Source organism: Strix aluco, chromosome 4 (assembly GCF_031877795.1).
Source record: "Strix aluco isolate bStrAlu1 chromosome 4, bStrAlu1.hap1, whole genome shotgun sequence".
In the NCBI taxonomy this organism is placed as follows: domain Eukaryota; kingdom Metazoa; phylum Chordata; class Aves; order Strigiformes; family Strigidae; genus Strix; species Strix aluco.
The window spans coordinates 97,208,926-97,229,785 of NC_133934.1; positions in this window are offsets into that span (position 1 = coordinate 97,208,926).

Below are 20,860 nucleotides of genomic sequence, written 5' to 3' on the forward strand. Positions count from 1 at the left end.
TGGGCATGTTTCAGCTACAGCTCATAAAGTGGGGCTTTGGAGACCAGACATGCCATCTTCCCACACAGGAGAAAGATGACCAAACACAACACAAACTGAAAATATAGCTCAGGCAGTGAGTCACTTGTTTGCAACATTCTCTGCTATGGTATGAGGAGAAATTTCAGCATATTATTTTCCTGTAAAGTTCAGCCATGAAGCTAATTTCAAATGAAGCCACACACATATCCGACACACCCAAACCCATACTTCATTACAAGGGACATCCCATGTTTTAGACCCAAATTTACATCAGTCATGTAAGGACACAGTGTTCTCATTTCAATCATAGTAAATTACTTGCATGAGAAGCACTGAAACATAAAGCTCAGGTTAAAAGCCTTCCTATTTAATTTAAACCCCCTTGCACTCTTTGCTTGTATGTTGATTTTAGGATTCGGGCTATGTCACCAGCCTTGATTACAAAACTTCCCTAAGCCTTACAGAATATTGGGAATAACTCTTTTCTTTATAGAAATTAAATCAATAAATTATTTTGTAAACAGCCTTCTGTAAAAACCTTGCCTCAGAAAATAAACTTTTTATCCTTAGTAATCAGCATGAAGTAATGGCATTTGAACTCACTGGTGATATACCTACTTATCCAATTACCAAAGAAAGTTCTACAAAAACAAGGAAAGCATTTTTGGAAGAAACATTCTAGGGCACAGTATTCTACCTCTGAAGAAAAATAGATCTATTGACTATTTGCTGTTTACTTCTTTCTTTTTCTGTTTTCTGAAGAAATATTTTTGAAAGCAAGCAGTTCAAAAAACATTTTTTCAGAAACATTTTCTTTAAAAATACTTTATTTGTTGCAGTACTGTTTATATGCTCTTTTGGAAGGGCTCAGATACTTCACAACCAAAACATATCTATCTGTCACTGCAGTGCAGCCATCTCTGAGGTGAAATATAGAAGCTACTCTAGTAGCAAAAATATTCACTACTGAATTAAATAATAACTTCTCTTATATCTCTTCTGCCTCATATATTAGTTATTTAGATGATTGTATCCCGAGGAACATCTATTAACATTATTTTTCAGTAAACCCAAATCTGTAAAAGTGGGTTCATCTTGCTATAAATGCTATTTGTTTGTGAAATTTATGTCAGCTTTTCAGAAATCTCTGAATGTCCGACTTATAAAGAGATCACTGTAAACTCAAACAGCTGTGATTTCCTAAGAAATGGATGTACCAGAGAACGTAGGGAAAAATTTTCCCAAGCTGTGCACATTCTTTATGTGTATATATAATTTTTGGTCCTGCTGCTTGTTTCCTTTTGTATTAAACCAGGCTATGTTCCTGTTTCTGACACTGAAGCTATGCCAGATGCAAGGAGAGGGACCAAGCTGACAAATTCAGCTATCATCATCTCTCAGGATACTTAGTGACTCAGAGAGATACAGTAAAACTGGTATTGTACTACACTGCCTCCTAACTACCCTTTAACCTCATTAGAAAAAAAAGTGCATAAAACAGGGCCAAAGAGATGAGCTGGAAAAGTAGAAAGGAGTTTGATTATCTTGCTCTTACTGTATTTAACAGTAAATGTATTGAATGATGTAGATTAAATTCATTTGCTATCATCCTTTATCTCGGCGAATAATACAGAGCTGTGTAGAATTCAAGTATATTGTGAAATCAGAGAAAGAGCATCAGCTGAAATGTAATCACATTTCTGCCTTAAACACATATGCTTGACAATACTAAACTCAACATCACTGAGTCATAGGGAATGGCAAAACATTTTTATCTATATTTTAAATGTGTTTATATTAGTTTTGACAGAATTTTCACTTCTTCTCCTATAAAGTCTGTCCCCCCTGTTGCTTTGTGGATCAAAAAACAGCACAAAGGATCTTAAGGGGAGAACAGGATTCTGAGTCATACTCCAGTACTTGAAATCTCTTTAATTTTCTTTTTTTTAAAGAGCTGAGATTTCAATAACCGTGATACTTTACATAATAGATAGTAACTATATACACACATACACTTCTACAATTATACATTGTGCCTGGCTTTTGCTTATTCTCATTCTACTGAAATGTCAACCACTTTTCATTTTCAAAGCTTTATATAAACAATTTATTTATTAATCTTGAATGCTCACCTGTGAGATCAGACAATATTGTAATTTCTATCTCCCACCATAGGAAAATAAGAGTCAAAAAGTATCTTATCTTATTCAAAGCTACAACAGATTTCATTAAATTCTCAGACATAGAAAAATTATCTGGATTTTAGGCCTGCAAGTGGATTACAATATTGAACTTCTTACAGATCCCTTGCTCCATTATTTTTTTTTTCCCTCATTTAAATGCCCTGGAATTTCTAGACCTTGCATTCTCCCTTCTTAAGAATGACCTGGCCAGGAGGTAGCCTACTACAGAAATCAGACATATTTTAAATACCAGTTTCCTTCAAGAATGCTTTTTAACTACAGAGAAGCAATCAAGTACCAATTAAACTGACCTACCAGTTACCCGAAAAAAACTCAGAATCTGATGTTCAGTTCTTAAAGTAATTACCTGGCTCTAACAGCCAGGACTTGGACTGAATCTTGCCTCAGGCAGGCTTTTCTAACACAACAATTAGCACAAAGAAACAAAGCAAAAGGAAAAAACAATAGATATGTGCAATCAGAAGAGGGAAGCTGGAACTAGAGTGGAAAGAAAAGAGTGCTCAGGATTTTTGTCTCAACTAGACTAATTTTTCTGTGCCATCCTGCACACAGCAACAGTGCTGTGTGCCACAAACAGATTGGTGGTGATGCTCACATAAGCCTTGAACTTTTAATTTTATTCTTTTTCCTATATTGAACTTCACAGACTTCACAGAAGTAAGGATCTCTCTGTTTACATGAATCTAAACACAGAATCCCTGCCACCACAAAATATGTTGATATGTATTATTTTCAACACAAACAAAGAGAGAAAAAAAAAATCCTCTTCAAATCATTAACATCAGATGGAAAAACAGGAAGAAACTTTGGGACGTTTTATGTGTGTGCAATACTAAGAACAGAGGAGCATGGATCTCTAACTGATGACTGAAGGTGCTGCAATAATTCAAATAAAATTGATAAAAAATAGCTGTCACTGAATTTTTTTTTTTTTTTTCATGTGGAAGAACCAAGGTCACAAAGCTCTTTGGTACAGCTGCCTCCAAGCATATGACTAGTTGTGAGATTTAGATTTTTTATTATTGTACTTCTCTGCTTATAACTTTTAAAGAGATGCAAGGCCAATAACATCATGATCTTGCACAGATGAAGATGGAATTCCATACAAGGATGAAATTCCTGTATACAGAAGCTGGTCAAAACTCAGTAAAACTGTACTGCCTGTAACAAATACCAGATTTGTTTGCAAACCTGAGTTGAAAGGGACTGGTATTCTCTAAGTGCATGGATTTGTTACAGTTTTTCATTTGTAATTTCACTTTATTATAAAATTCATAGTACTTCATAGGCTGTCATGTTGATTTCTTACTCAGATGAATGTAGATGAACACTGGTAAGGACCATATAACTGCTTTAAAAGGTCAAAATCCTTTGGGCGCTCCATTTGCTGGACTCTGTGAGGGTACAGGAAGAATTAAAACAATTTTGCAGGGAAATCATATTTCCCAGGCCACTACAGTAGAAAATATCAGTTGACTGACTAGGCATACTCTAATTTTTGGCATTGTAATGCACTCTTAGACATTAAGCTGAAATTCGGAGTATTGTCATCCTTTCATACTCCTGCACCTATGGCAGAGGCCAAACTAGAGAGTATTACTGAAAAAGGGTAAGGTGGTCAGGCAGAAGTGGTATTCTAGAATGTAAAATATGATTAAAAATAATGGGTGGGATTTTGAACACAAGCATTCTCTACAGATGAAACTAACTGCAGGACCATTCTTCGGTGTGAAGAAAGACACACCAATTCTGAGTCAGGAGAGCCTGACTTCTAACATTGTCCCCATAGCTGCATAAACTTGGAAAAGTAATTTGTCACCTTTAACTGAGGATGATGATACTGTTCTAAATTCACAAGTACAAGGAGACAACTAATTCGTAAGTTTTTATAAAATACTTTGACCATATAACTACCGTGTCTGATGGAAAACTGATGTTAGACAGCTCTTAATGCAACAAAGTACTGAAACAATTACCTCTGTTTAAATGTGATGTTATGCTGATGGTTTCAGATCTTCATGTCTAATATACAAGGCTACTAGATGCTTCAGATGTCTAAATAATATCAGATTTTTCTGAGAATTACACATACAGATTATTTTAAACTGGTTTTATTGCGTTGCCATAACAGTCACAAAATCACTTTTTTTTTTAATGTCTCTGTACTTATAAATCAGGCTAATTCAGCTAATTAAATGCTGTAAAATAACTTGGTTGAATTTTACACTGTGAGAGCAGAGAAACTTTTATCTAGTAGTTCTGTGGTAATTCAATATCACCACATCTCGCCCAGCATGGTTTGTCAGTGGATGATTACAGAATTACCACAGAGAGGAGCGAGAGGTAGATTTAAAGCCCTCTGGCTGAGACAGACAGTCCTCCATTTCCTATGTCCTAAATAATGTCACTAACCTTATCACAAACTTAACGGACAGCAAGTTAACTTCTGTTTTCTGTGTAAGAATGAGTACAGGATCATCTCTTTTAGAGGAGGCTCATGTTTCTGGAGTGTTAATGAACAAAGACTGAATTTTGACATACCATCTTAATATATATCCTAAAGAGTAACAAAGTTCCTGGAAGTTCCAGGACAACCAGAGCCAATATCATGGGAAAACACTGAGGATGTGTCAGTCTGAGCACTGAGATTTGTAGTGCATCTTAACTCACTTGCACATGGCAAGAAATAAAACCTGTAGTCACAAATCCATGCATAGCAAAAACATCAAGTGCCACCTGGCCTAAAGCTGCTGAAGGAATTAAGAGACCTGCAGATCATTATCCAGTTGAATCTAAGTTCATGACTAACATTTGCTGCTGTATTTAGTTTTAATAAAGCACAGTCAAGAAGAATATATTCCTCCTCCTTTTTTTTTTTTTTTTGTTAGATAGAAGAGACAGCATTTCCTGTGTAGTTTCACCTTTCAGAAATGCCACAGTCTTGTCAACATTTTGCATTGCTTTAAGTTACCTAACAGCTGTTTTTGCATTTCCTCCAATCACTTAAAATCTTCACAAAATGATACCCCTTTTAGTAGGCTGTCCTTCATGATTCACTGCTGCAGACTTCCATTTCCTTTTTTAGGTGTTTTTTAAAACCGTTTCTAAATAGAATGTGGGAAAAATGTTGTGGGTATTATTTCCTTGATTAGATCATTAGACTTTACCAAGTAAACTGTCCTTCATGAAATCCAGCAAAAGATATGCAGAAAAGTGATAGAACTCTTCTCTGAACCCTAATGGGTGAAAGTATTGCCCTTTTTTGCTAACTATGTTGCCATGGGGAACATATTACAATTACTTTAAAGCCATCCTTCCATTTAGGTAAGTAATCAACTCACTGGAATCAGCTTTAAAGAGTTGCTAAACTAAATCTAGTCACACATGTAAGATTTATGAAATAAGAAAATATCTGCTACACCGATGCACCAGCACCTTACTTATTTAAAATGATTTTAAACAATTGTGAACTTTACATATCATGAATACAAATTAAAATTATAAAAGCTGGAAATCTTTAAAGTTTAAAAAAATTGTGTAGGTAGCAAGTGTTTTCTGAAAAATTCTGCCTAATGCTGTCAATTCAAGGAAGTGTAAATTCAACTTGTAACAGCAATTTGTTAAATTATTTGGCCAGTGAAAGGAGCGTCTGAAATTTAATCCTTAATTAAATGCTGAGATTAATAATTCTGATGGTGTTAGAGTATCTGTCACAGATATTTTGGTTTTGAACTATGTTACATGACACTACTACTGTAAATACTTTTTCTGCACAGAGATTATGGTAAACTCTTAACGGTATATATACATGGCTGCCAAAAGCAGCAAGTGAAATGCATAAAGGCTTTAATTCCTTGTAAAGTCTGAATTTTACACACTAAATGAATCTGCAAACTGTAGATAAACACTAAGTTAAAGGAACTGCTGATGTGATATTTTCATTGTGATGAATAAATATAGGTACTTGCACTGGACCAGTGCAGCCCTTGTTGTTATCAAAATGAATGCTAATTATATTCCTGAGTAAGTATAGTGTCTGTAATAACACCAGAGTTTTTCCCTTCAGTAAATGTAGCTTTAACTGGGTTTCAGATGCTCCTGTAATTCATCCTGTATAATCTAGTAATTGCCCACAACAAAGAATAGAAGACAAACCAATTGGCATGGCAACTTTACAGCTAAGGAGGAACAACGCACAGTGGTAAGAACGCAGCACTGGAAACCAGGTCTCCAGCTGAGTTTTCCCTTATTGGTTTCTGTGTGTTGTGTTGCCTCCTTTCTTGCCATGCAGTCTGACACAAGTCTTCTCAGCCAAGGTTTTCATCAGCACATATTGATTGAGTACCAACCGATGGACAAAAATCAGGGAAGGTTCATTCCTATCGACACTGAGGAAGCAAAGTAGCTGCCGTAACTTTGCTCTGGGCTGAAATTGTCACTAGATGAGCGCAGCCATGTTCTGTTTAATCAGGTGGGGACAAAAATCAAGATGACTGTCCTCAAGTCTTATTTTAGTGGTGCAGGGACTGGCTTCTCCTGGAAACAACCACAGCTTCTATGGGAATGATTTAGCCTACAAACTATAGAACCATAATTTCTGTCTGGAAACTGAGGACTCAGCAGGCTTGTCCTGAGAAGCTTTAGGAAACATGAAGCTGATTCCATTAGACCTGGACTTCTGTCTTCTCATGGATTGGCAAATGATATTTTAAAATAGAATATGTAACTTTGAAACTGAGAAAAATAGTGTCTCCCATCATTACAAATATTCATGGAAATGTGTGCGGAAAAAAATGAAGACTAAGGCAAAGTATGAAATCAGTGACTTAACAGCTTTGGAATTATCTTATTGGTTGTGGGTTTTTTGTTGGTTTTTTTTCTTATGAGTCAGAAATCAGGTATAAAGAGAAAATAATTGATAACATTATTCAAGTTTCATTTGACACTACACGGCAATGAAGTCAAACAGCGTAATGTAGTTAGTCAAAAAAGAGAACAAGGATAGTGTAGAATGGATTGTAAAGAGCTCCAGTAGCAAAAACCTGATAGGTACCTTTTTTTTTACCAGTTATCCAAATTACATAAAGGATGCTGATAGCGCAGGGTAGCTAAAGTGAATCTTGGCTCGAAGATTTGCATATCTTGCTCCTTAGAAGGGAAAATTCAAAGGATTTTTTGTGTATATGTGTGTGTGGTGTAAGCTGACTTCAGTAAGAGATGTTTTGGTCTGACATAATTACAGAAATATAAGAAAATAAATATAAGATATTATTGCATTAATCTTATTTTTAATGTGGGTGAGTATCCTTTTATATGATTACTGCCTTATGGTTTTCCATTTTTGCTTCCAAGGTTCCATGAAGAAAACAGAAGTGTCTTTTCTAAGTCATGTGAATTACCCAAAAGCATCCTCTCAAATGTGAAAAAAATTAAGGCTGCTGTTCTTGGTGTTACTTGTCAGTCACAATATTAGTCTTGGACTTCAGCTTGTCAGAAATCCAGTTCTTTGGTGCTACAAAGAATGAAAAGATGGCATTTTGCTGCTGTGGAATGGTAATATTGATATGCACAATGGAATCTCAAGTCCCACTTCTTGGATAAGTTTTGCCTCAGGTGAACTTGAAAATTACTTGACAAGAACAAATAATGGTAAACATGAAGTCCTTTTCAGTGACGTTAACAATGCTTTGAAATAAATCTTTCTTCATACACAAAAGTAGGGAAACATGAAAGAATACCAATTCAATATTAAGAAGTTCACTCAGAGCAGTTTTCAATACTAGCACCTTAGTACTAGTACTAGTTACTTAGATAATCTTCACAAAGTTCACGACAGCTACTTTTTTCTGGGAATGATTGCAGAAGGAAAAGGAAAAGGAAAAAGAAGAGGAAAAGGAAGAGGAAGAGGAAGAGGAAAAGGAAAAGGAAAAGGAAAAGGAAAAGGAAAAAAAGGAAAAGGAAAAGGAAAAGGAAAAGGAAAAGGAAAAGGAAAAGGAAAAGGAAAAGGAAAAGGAAAAGGAAAAGGAAAAGGAAAAGGAAAAGGAAAAGGAAAAGGAAAAGGAAAAGGAAAAGGAAAAGGAGAGGAGAAAACTGTATGTGGTATGTACTAAATCCCAAATATTTAAAGCTAGATATGTTACATAAAAGCAAACTAAGAGGAATGAAGGTTTCTGACACCTCATATACATTTTTATATACAAGTCCGTGGTTTCCATGTGGAGGTTTAGAAAAGTCTGATCTTTAGTCTTCTGGAGTTTGAATTAACATCCTTTACTTAATTTGACTTGGGTGAGGGAGGCTTCCCCAGAATGCAGAGATATTCCAACAGTCTTGCCAGCATATCAGAGCACATGTTTCAGCATGTCTAAAACTAAACTGAACACATGATAAACACAATAAATATAATTTGGTGATTAAATTTAGAGATAAATACAATAAAGGAAGATCTTGAAAGGGTCCAGGCTAAGTGACTATCAGGGTTTTTTCCCAAGTTGAATTTCTGTGAGTGCAAAACTTTGAATGAATGAGTTTCTAAGTCTTTCATCTTGTCATGATTTTAAAGTAGAGTCCATGGTTAAAAAAATTGAATTGGATTTCAGATCTTGAACAAGGCACAGATATATGCCTTACTACTGTTGTCTTACCTGAGCACATACTGAGCACTTCAGGGGAGTGCTGAGTATCTGGACTGCCCCCAGACCAGGAATCAATGTATCATAGTATCATAGGGCAGCAGTTTCTTGCTAGAAGTGCTCAGGACTATCAATATCAGGGCCTACTTTGTCCCTCTGAAAGAACTTGATTCCACATAGTGCTAAAAATTAGATTCCAACTTGAGAAAGAAAAAGGCATATGGTAGTAATAGAGTTTGGTTGATAAAGGTTAATAACATTGCTAGAACATTCTTAAACTTTTACAAGGCATTCAACTAATCACTGAAAAAAACCCAGAAATCAAACAGTAACAGATTGTTCCGTGAGTACTACAATTAAGGAAGCTTGGTTTCTCTGGATTTATACATTGATAGATACTCTTAGCTCAATACCTCAGGCTCCTACCTACATCTTACATCATGTCATTGCTCACAACTTTCTATAGCCTATAGAGCTGTGCCATTAATGTATTTCCTATGTCTCTGCTTCTGTCCTGGATATATTCTGGCTATTTTTTCCTAAATTATATGCCTTAGTTCAAATAAGAATTTGGTCAGTCAGGAAAGTCCTTTGTTCTGCATTGTTAACAAAGTAAGACTAGATGATCATAACAGTCCATCTGAATCTTATAAATTTCTGAATTGGTAAATCTGGTCACTAAAATATGTCAATTCTTCCAGTGAGATTAATTGTGACTGTCAAAGGAACTAAAAGTGATTAGTAATAAACTGGAAATATTTAAGGGAGGGAAATTATCTTTAAATAAGATAAAATTTATTTTACTCACAGAGACTATAGAATAATATAGAAACTTTGCTGTTGGAACTGTAAGGAACTGCTGAATCCTAAAATTATCTGAAGAAACATTTGCAAATATAAAATCCCCAGAAAAAAAACATTTCCTAAGGAAGAAAGTTAGGAAAAACAAGCACAGAAGAGACATATGAATAAACACAAATACAGAAAGTATTATTTTCAGATACTCATGAGAAAAACTAAGCCAACAAATGAGACACATTCAATTTTAAAATATGATAGCTCAATGTGAACAAAAATACTTCTGCACTTGAAAAAAAAAAAATTATACTTAATTTCTTAATTATAAATAACAAATTTACCATTTCTTACCCTGAAATATTTTCAGGAGAAAAAATAATGGATTTATGTAGATATAAATTCAGATGCTAAGAAGGAAAAAAGATGTTAAACTAGTAAAAGCCAATAAAGAAAACACTTTTTCAGAAAATGCCTCAAAGTAAATCAGTCACTGAATTTATGCCATATATGATCAATAGCTACTTGAAATAAAATATATTATATATATAAGAAGTATTAATGGATGTTTACCAATGCACTGCCTTCTAATTTGATGGTGTGACAGAAAATCACAAAACAATCAGTGAAAAGTAGGCAGATTACAAACGTATTCTCTGCTGAGAGATAGCAATTAAGATTAAATTTATACTGATTCAAAGATTCAGAGGATAAAATCCTGAATGCACTGAAGTTGGTGTTAAGGTGCTATTGATTTCAATGTAGCAAGGACTGATTGTTGCTTTTAAAGTCTTCATGTCACCAGAGGCATCATTATTAACATCAAATTTAATCTTTTGCATAATACAGCCATGGAATTTAATCAGAGAGAAAACATTAAAACCACAGAGAAATATGGAATACTTCCCTCTGACAGCTTATAGCCCTATTTTTGACAAAATGGCAAATGAAAGAAAAAACAGGGAAATAGAACAATAATAAATCCAGCTGTTTTTTAATTATGGCAGTGTGTATAGCTTCAGGTCTGTATCCTTTAAAGGAATTAAAAATAATATAAAAATTAAAACCAATTCCACAAATATGCAAACGATATATTTATGAAAAAATACTTCCTTAGGATGTATTAGAGAGTGAATGTTCCTTGCCCCACACTCTGTGTAAATCCATAATCAAAACCAAAGAATGACATATGCAAACCTGAGACGCACACAAAAATGAAGGGCTGATAGCGAAGTTTTGTACTTGTGACCATCCATAACTGCCTTTGATGAATCCCAAAGTCATTCACATACTCTGTATGACAATTGAGAGCAGGATTTGTGTTAAATATTCTATTCATTAATATGTGATACAATGGTAAATGAAAAATGATCCCTCTCCCACTAGAAAAATATAGATTTTGGAAAATAAATGTCAATAGCTGAAGTGTGTACTGTTAAAAGTGTGGTAGAATGTGGGTACAAAAATGTGTCTTTTGGGCAAAACACGGTATTTGGTAATACCTGATATAATAATACATGACGCACTGGGATGTTCTTTGTAGTAATCAATTAGTAACAGAAAGCATTCATTATTTCTCTCTTTTGCAGATACTGGAAAGCATTTTTTTTTAAATAAACAAATAAAAAAACCTTTTTTTTTTTAAGATTTTGAAATCTCTCTGCATTTTTTCTCCAACATAACATCTTCTTTTTATTTGGTTAGTGATTTTTGAATTAAACTAATGAAGATGATCTTCGTAACTTGGAATGAACCACCGTGCCAGTGGTAGGGCCAGCGGTATTTTGTTTATGAGTATCATAGTTTGTTGCCAAAAGCTATTGGAAGCTAAATTCAGAACTTCTGAAATGTTATGTACAATTTGTTCAGCATGCAGGCAAAGAATATTTTCCTAGACATCAAGCAATTTAAAGAGGAGTTTTCACTAGGGAAAGCTACATACTACAAAACTGAACGTCCTAAAAGATCTTTCTATCTACTCCCTTCTTTGTTGCTAACAAGAGGTATTGCTGAGTCAGGTAGTATCTTTAAAAAAAGAGGGATATTATTCTATGTAAGCAAAGAACACCAGTAAATTTCTGAGTTATAAAAATGGTTTTGAAGAGAAGCCATATCACTTTGTTCAACTAAAGCAAGGACTTGTACATTCTGTAATCAGTCAGAGACTGACTAAAAACAAAGTGCCACCATAAAATTAGAGAATTATTTTGTGCAGATCAAACATCTGAACATTTTCCTTACTGCACAAATAATTCCACTTACATTACTGAACATCTTTTTTACCATCCAGTTTAATTTCATCCCTAGGAAGCTTAAGGACCTCATGTAAATGTTCTGATCCCCTTAGGATGAATTTCTGGTTCTGTTTGTTCTAAAATACTTGGTAGTTCCCAGTTAGTGATGAAGCAGAGAGAAACAAACAGAGAAACAAACAAACAAAAAAAGGCAAAGGGGTCTCGCACAGTTTCTTTTAGTCAAATGCTATTGGCTCAGCCAGAAAAATAATTGTGAGTGTTCTTACAAAAAACAAATGATAAAATGCTTGAGCAAACCCCTATAACTCTGTTTCTTACACAGAAACTGTCCTGAATAAAAAGCAAAATCAACACAGCATCAGTTCATGTTGGTACTTCTTGTGATCAATGGACATTCTATATTTTGTTTTACTTTTATGCGAATCACCCAAGACGGTTGAAGAACAGCCTTGCGGCTTCTGTTTCTCTGCCTTCTCAAAAGCAGTTCAGAAGACAGACTAGACCCTAAAACAAGCCAGGTTTTTACTGATCTACTCCTCCTCTATATCAAGTCATGTTAGCAAGCAACTCTAATCACAAGTAAAGTAAAAGTACTTCCACTTTAAAAGGTTCTTTTGTTATAACTGTGGCTAACTCAATTCTATTATAAAGTGGCTATTTATAATGTGTGTAAGCAAAAAAACACAGCAGGATGTGGGTTATTGGGAGATAACCACATACCCAGTGGCTTTCCTTTTATACCCATAAATATTCATTTAAGATGATCCTTTCTCATTGAAGTCAGTGACAAAACTCTCACTCATTTCAGTGGGAACAGACTCAGGCCTTAGTGCAAGAAACACATATAAGCTGCTATCTTCTTCTGGTTATGAAAACCTCATGGAAACCTATGGGATTCTTAAGAAAACTCAGGACCAAAGTACACAGATTGAAATTATTTAGTTTGTACTAATAGGATAGGAAGTTCTTTCTAATGATGCTTGAGCTGAATGAAAATCAGAGCGTCATCTGTTTGAGACTAATAATATTGCAATACATTCTTTCATCTCAGAGTGAAACAAAAGCTTAAATTCCTATTTATTGTGTTGAATAGAATATTTTAAAAAATTCCTGTGCAGAAATAAGGAAATAACTTAATTTCGGCATTTTCACAACTTAAATATTTTCATATGACCAAACTGAAGTGTTTTGCTTAACGCACAGGTCGTGTGTCTTTGATGAAGCACCATCCGTCTCATTTGAAAAGAGTTTGGCCAAGAAACACTAGCTTGCAAGAGGGAACATGGGTATGAGACATATATAGCAAAGCAGCTGCAGAGGGGTATGCATTTCAGTATGTGCTGACTTAAAATGAAACATTTCAGATTAGTTCAGCAAACCAGAATATTTGGTTTCATATTCAGCCAACTGGAAAGAATCTATTTCTTTTCTTGGTTTTCCTGATGGGAAAATGGAGGGAATCTACACAAAACCTTTTTCCTGTGGGGGGAAAAAAAAAATAGTGCAACACTATATTTTCTGTAAGGAGAAAAAGAAAGCCCAAAACATTTTGATATAAAGTCTTCAGCTAGATCTAAGGTATATGAAACCCCATGATAATTGTGCAGGCCAGACCTATTGGTAATAGGACCCCAAAGAAGTTGTTTCCTGACTACTCCTTAAAAGTTTTCACCAGGCTAACAAAGATGCAAGGTTGTTTTTATTTCACAGCTTGTTTTTTGTGTGTAGGCAAGATGAAATATGCCAGGAACTTCTTTCTAATAGCTGAGAATTTTGATAAAATAAAAAACTAGAAAAGCTGGAATTAATTATCACTTTTTTTTAGAGGTGTTAGGTGGTCAGTCAGTGACTTGGAGACCTTTCTATAGTAAGAGATCCTAGGGTATTTTTTTTCAGGTAATTAGTAGACAATACAGCAAAAGCTTGCATTTCCATGACTACTGCTTTGCCTCATTTATCTGAACAATGGCTACCAAAAGAATTTGTGTCCCAAGGACTGTAAATCTGCTGGCAACAACTAGAATTAAATACATTTATAGATAATCTGAAAGGTCAGATAAGAAGAAAATAGAATAGATGGACTTCTCATTTGGTTATGCTCTATATCTTGGTGAAACAGAGAAGCCTACTTCCTTACCCTTTGCATCTCCTTAGGCCAGATAAGGATTCTTTACTACAGTAGCATCATATTGGCTGTATTATTTGGTTTCTTGAATGCTATCTATATATTTTTTTTCTGAATCAAACTCTCTCCTCCTTCCTATACCTCTTCATTACAAACACCTAAAAAGAATTGAGTTGATCATTTGAAAATATGAGGGAAGAAGGAAAAAAATCAAAACAATCAGACAACTTTGTAGCCACCAAAATTTGCAGGCACTTGTATAGTTGGACATCACTGTCTCTATAAAATTCCGTTAAAATTCACTGACTGTCTGTGCATCCTGCAAGTATAAGGCTGCCACATCATCGGGAATTTCTTTAGCAGAAAGTCTTATATATGAATTTTGTTTGGACAGTTGTGTGAGAGATGGCTGTTTAACAGCGGTGCACATGTGTGCCTTTCAAGTGCAGCCTGCAGAAGGTGGATTTCAGGAATAAAAGTCCAAATACATATGTGTGTATGTGTTTATGTCTAAATACAAGAAACAGTAGTATCACATTGAAATAATGAAGGATAAATCAAACATTCATGGGTTGTTTTCTTCAACTGCTTTTTTACAGTCTATCTTCACTCTTCCAGAGGCTGATTCTGAAGGGTATAAAAGTTGATTACCCAAATAAGTTTATACAAATGATTGACCCATTTCAGTTACAGACTCTTTATTCCCTTACAGGGAATACAAGAAGTATAATAAAAATAAATAAAAATTCAGAAGTTTTAGATAATATCACTGTTAAAGATTTTTCTTCAATCTTGGACTCGAATGCTGATGCAATTGTTTCAAAACTCCTTATTCACACAACTAGAGGACTTCCTAATTTAGGAGAATGTTGTCAGGTAAGGTGTAACAGCATTCTGCCTCTTGTTTGCAGTAGTATAAATGATTCAGTTAGTAATAGTACTCAACAAATCTAGCTATGCCACTTAGTCTAAGGACAAGTATACTAAAACTTAGAGCTAGGCTAAAAAGTGCAGAAAAAAATTTGTCAATAGTCCGGTAATCTTTCTATGTCATTAGGTGTTGGCTAGTTTTTGCACTCCATTCAAATTGCTTTGTTCTTCAGAAAATGCTACTGGACAAATTATATTTAGTCACTAAAGAAACTAGGGAAATTATTGTGTGGAAATAGCCAGATCAATCTATCTAGAATAAAATTAACATGAAATTCAAACCAACAGGAAACAAATCTAATCTTTTAAAAATGTTTTGTAAGCTATTGCAAAGTTATTTCTCATGCCTCGGCACTTCTCTGTTTCAGCCAGAACTGAAATCGGAAATGCCAAAATACTGTGAGAAAGACTCTTCCTGCACTACAGCTGACCTGAATGAAACAAGGAAGAACTGTAAAATCACAAGACAGTCTGTTTTTAGGAGATTGTCATATAATTTCCAGACTAGAAAAGTTTGAATGAGATCAGGTAAACTCTGGAAACCATTAAACTTCTTGATGTATATCTGAACTGAACCACCAAATCTTTGTGATTTATCCTTACTGATGTCCACGTGTTGTGGAGATGACTGTAAATAAAATGGTTTTACTTTGGGAAAGAAAGGAGAAAACACAACATACTACACAAATCAGAGGTTTGCTTGCATTATCCTTCAAATTAGAACTGTACCATATATTCAATTGCTCTCATCATAGTGATTTAAATAAAGAGTATGTCTCTGAAGTCACTGAGGCTAAACTGTTCCAACTGGGATAAGATTTCTGCCATATCTGTTAATCATGCATGTTATCATGCATGTAGTTAAACTGCAGACATACTGGGCCTTATCCATCCATGATATAAATTTCCATTGCTTCAATGATATTTCATTAGGAATAAAGTTGATCCACTAATCCTAGCTTGACTCTTTAATCGCTAGCTTCTGATGTTGTACTGGCACAGTTCATAATGGTGACTCTGTGCTTAAATGGTGTTTATGGTCATGGTGGCTTAGCCTCTCTCAGCCGTATCTGTTGTTTCTCTACAAAGCAAAGCCTGACTTGCAAATCTTGTATGGGTACTATGTAATTTAGGGCTTGAAAATGAAAGTTGTGACCTGGTTTTTCTCATTACAGAAACAGATGTGTTGAATGTTGGCATGGGTTCTCGCTAAGAAGTGTTAAGCATTTTATGAAGCTTTAACGATTTTTGTGTATTTTTCATCAACTTGAAGTCTGAAAATGAACAAACACTATGAATAAGGTGTGACTTGCCTGCTGCACCTTTCCTTTTCACTTTAAACACTTAGTTTATAGATTAATCCTATTTTAATTATTTAAACCAGAAAAGGTCTACATTAATTTTCTTAAGCAAAATCATATTCTAAAGTAAATTTTTTAATGTGCATAACCTAGGAAATAGATATGGGAAAACATCTCACTGATATAATTAGTTTACAAAATCACAGGGGGTGGGAACTTTTCAAGGGATTGGATCGAAACAACACAAAAGTCAGGAAATGACCCCTGCGATGGGATTTCAGAGGAGGCAGATTAGAAACAATGTCCTCTTACAACTTTTGTAACTTTGGAACATACCACCCCACCACGCAGTTGGGGTAGTGGAGCCAGCCACCTGAGCTCTGATGTTAAGTATGATCCCAAAAAATACATGTCTGTATGTAAAGAGCGGGGAAACAAAAGCAAGCCACAGCTGATTCTAAGCGCTCATGCCAGTGCTGAAAAGGAAGTCTTCATCCCACTGGACTAATTCAGGATGCCGAACAGGCGTCCTTGGGGAGTTCTGTTCAGGCAGTGAATCCTGTGTCGGTCAGATAGCATGCTCCAGTCAACCTCGCCGTGGCCAGAGAGTGGTGCGGAAGGGAAGCTGCTCTCCATGCTGAATGGCGTCTTTGTTCGCCCCGCTGCAGCACTTACATTCTGCAGGCCCTGCAGATACAACAGTGGCTGTATGAGAGTGGAATGGAAATGAGATGCTGGCTCCCCCCAAAAAAGTTCTGCTTCTTTCCATTAAAACTGCAAAGGAATTCTGGCAACCGAAAAATAACCCTCCCTATCGAGCAATATTTTCCTGCCTCTAAAAGCCAAGGGAGTCAAAAGCACAAAGTGAAGCTAAAATAGAGCATAGATGGGCATACATGAACATTTTATATCTTGGTTACCTTGCAAAACAGAATGAAGGCTTGCTAGTACATTTAAGGCAAAAATCACACAGTGGCTGCAAACTACCTGCAAATCTATAAATTCACCTAAGCTCTAAATAAGAGTAGAATTGTAATGCACCCAAAAGTGATCTGTTTGCTAAAAAAGTTCAACATTGAGAGCTTTTTTTCCTAATTGTCTTCTTCCAAACAGACCTTGCTTATATTCAGTGGTGTAAAATATCAATATTTCTTTAAAAGTGAGACTTTGGGATAGTCTTGTCAGAGAAACCAGAGCTGTATAGTAAATGTGAAGCAGGAACAGATTCATATATTACAATTGCATTATGTTACTACTTGTGGCCTAACTTGTTTTTCTATCCTATTTTATGTGATAAAAGGGCAGTTTGCAGTAGCAGAGCTATTTCCTATTGTGATCATTGGTTTGCTCACCACATAGTTGTGATTAGCTCGATTCTAATGTGCGTGTTCTAGTTGTAAGGCTCACAGTAGTTTTTCCAACTCAGAGTAGTTCCTACAGCCTGTATGATTTATTTTCTAATTTTTTCAGTTAAGAGTACTCATGAAAAAAACCCTTACAGTCACATGGAAAACCTTACAATTTAATTTTGGAAATGCTTATGTTACCAGTCCTTATTCAAACAAGAAGTACCATTGGTGTAAATAAATACAGGATGTAGGATAGATAGAACTCTTGCTTTGTAACAGTTCACTCATAGGCCCCAGCTGTGTGTTTGCTCAGGGAAATAAAGGCAGCGTAAGAAACTCTTATATTCCCTGAATGACCTAAGTATTTCACAAGAACAAGCACAACTACAGCAGCAGTTCTACTTCGCAACCTTTAAGTAGCCATCAACATGTTGACCAGAGCAAAAGCATTCATCATCTTCAAGGAGGTGTCCAGCTGCCCAAAAAATCAGGTCATAAATATTTAACTCTTCATGAGCACAAAATAACTGAAACCATACTTTTAAGTACCTATAGGAAATACCACTGAAGTGAATGGTCTTAGCTGGAGGTGGATGGAGTGCTTGAGAGGAGATTTTTCTGCCCACTAGACATCAGCATTGTCAGTGAATGTGAATGCAGAATTTGAACCTGAGATGGCAGAATTTACAAAGTGTTTTCTGTGAAGCTTTAAAGCTATATTCAAAAAGAGACCTTTTCAAAGGTAACTGGTATGTTAGACACTGAGCCTTGAAAATCTGGAACACAGAAATCACAAATATATGTTGAACCATATCCATTGAGGTAGCTATTGACAGACTGCAACTTAAACACGTATGCTCATATCCATCCCTGGTAAGCATTAACTTCCTAAGCTACATGCATATTGTGTCTATACATGGATAGAAGTTGAATTGAAATAGCAAAATAAACAAATGGTAAATATCCATTTTTAAAAGTACATCTAGTCATTCTTTTAACTTAATAAGTTTCATGCTAAATATTTGTAGCTTTTGAAGACAGATAAAGATAAAGATAAAATACAACCTGATAGAATAAAGTAAAGCGTTCTTCATAAACTGGTGCAATCAGTAATATATTCGTGACAACATCTGCTACAGTGTCTAACACAGATAATTTTTTAAAAGTTAAAAGCTTTATTTGCTTATTAACTCGTGCATGCTTTTCTACACTTGTTATTTACCTAGAGGCTAGAAAAGTAGAACAAAGTTGAGCCTTTATTTGCTTAGCAACTTATCAAGAAATTGCCCAGAATTATTTTTAAGTAGGTCCAATGGCAGCTCTTTTGAGTTGTGTGTTGAGTTTTGTTTATCTTGCTGTTACAGCAATAATAGCAAGGTGGGGTCTTATTCACTCAGTAGGTAGGACCCTAAAATTCTGAATGCTTCACTGTTTACCAAGTCACCGGACACATGAGTGCTGGGTTGGACCATGTTTACCCAAATCCTGGTCCACTGACAACTAGGTGTGGCTTTATTGGATTGTTACTCATACAGCTTTGACAGAGAAGCTCAACTTAGCTACAGAGCTTTAAGGAAATTATAAAGATGTGCAGGGATGAACTAATGTTTATAGCAATACATATTAATTGGGAATGTTTTGCTTATGGGAACTATATCTGGATGCAATGACCAGAGGCCGGAAACTAACAGGCTGTGACAAAGGAAAAAAAATCTGTTTGTGCTAACTTTGTGGGCAGCAGTTAAATAAAGGGAACATCTGTTTATCAAAGGCAATGTGCTGCTTCTAATTAAACCATCATCTTGCTTGATGCTAAATTAGTAACTAGGGATGCAGATCACACCCTTAAACAGACAGACTTGAAGACTTCTCTCTTCAGTCTGCTATACTGTCAGAGAAAAAAAAAAATCCCTGTTTCGTATTTTGAATAGGTGTTGTCTCATAATTGTAGTTGTAAGACTAAGAGAGACATTATGTAATGCAGTTCTTGCTGCAATGTATGTTTAAAGTTACAGCTTAATAACTTAAGGGAAAATTTAACTGAGTAGGAGTTTAGCTGCTGTGACCTTTAACCAAGGAAAGTTGTCATATTGTTTACAATGAGAAGACATTTCAAATACTTTGAAGAATGATGAACAGTTTGAAGTACTCTAAGTATTAATTATGACGATAAGGCCTGAGCCTTGGAAGTAAGTTATTACAACTCTGAATGTCTCATCCTTTGGCTAAAATAGTTTCATTTTGGTTAAAATAGTTTCATTGTATGGCTGATATATTCCAAAGGAATTATGACATTTCCAGGAAAAAAGGAAAATGGTTTTTTAATAGTAATCATCTAAAGCAGTAAATCATGACAGATTTTTTTTTTTTTTTTTTTAAATTCCCAGTGTGCTTATTCATACAGAAGGAAAAAAAAAAAGGAATCTGTTCTGTTCTCCAGCATTTTTTGGCAGGCAGGTGTGATGTTTGAAAAGATTTTAGAAGGACTCTGTTTTGGCAAAGCTGGTATAAAATGGCTACAGTAAACAATCCTCTTTTACCCTTCCCTTCCCTCACCATGAGAAATACCCTGCATAGCCAAATCTACAATAACACAGAAAGTCGTAATACAGAACATTTCTTAAGGGCACTACACATCCAAGAATATGGTTTTCAAGACATTGGTAAAGTCATTAATTTTAACGGTATGATGTCCTGATCTACAGCTATTTCAGCCTGCTCTGGAGACTGCCTGCTTCAAACCCTACTCAAGCAACTGCAAGCTTCTCCCTTCCTGTGCCTCCTATTTTTAAGAGAACATGTCTGTCTTGAAGCAACAGCCGTATACAAACACATGATTGTCTTCTGTGATGTTGTTTGTAATTACAGTATCCAAACAATACATGCAACACTTCATTCAGTAAGGTCAACCCTTGGGATCCAAGCAATAATTAGATTTTCTTTGTTTTATATGTGTCCATAGCCATGGTGATCAAAATACTATTTTCTATCTGTGCTGACATTCTTGGATTTATTTTCTGCTAAACAAACATCCGAATTTGTGTAGTGGCTACATTTTTTTTTGTGTCAAGAAACCATAATCTGATACCTTTAAAGAACAGCTCACACAGTATTAACAGATCCTTTTTAAACTATCTGGAGAGGATAGAAATATACTGCACAACTACCAGGTATGAATAATCTTAACTACTGACTCCAGAAACCTTTTCTCAGTAGCTGCTCTGGTGGTCACAGTCCATGCTTCATCA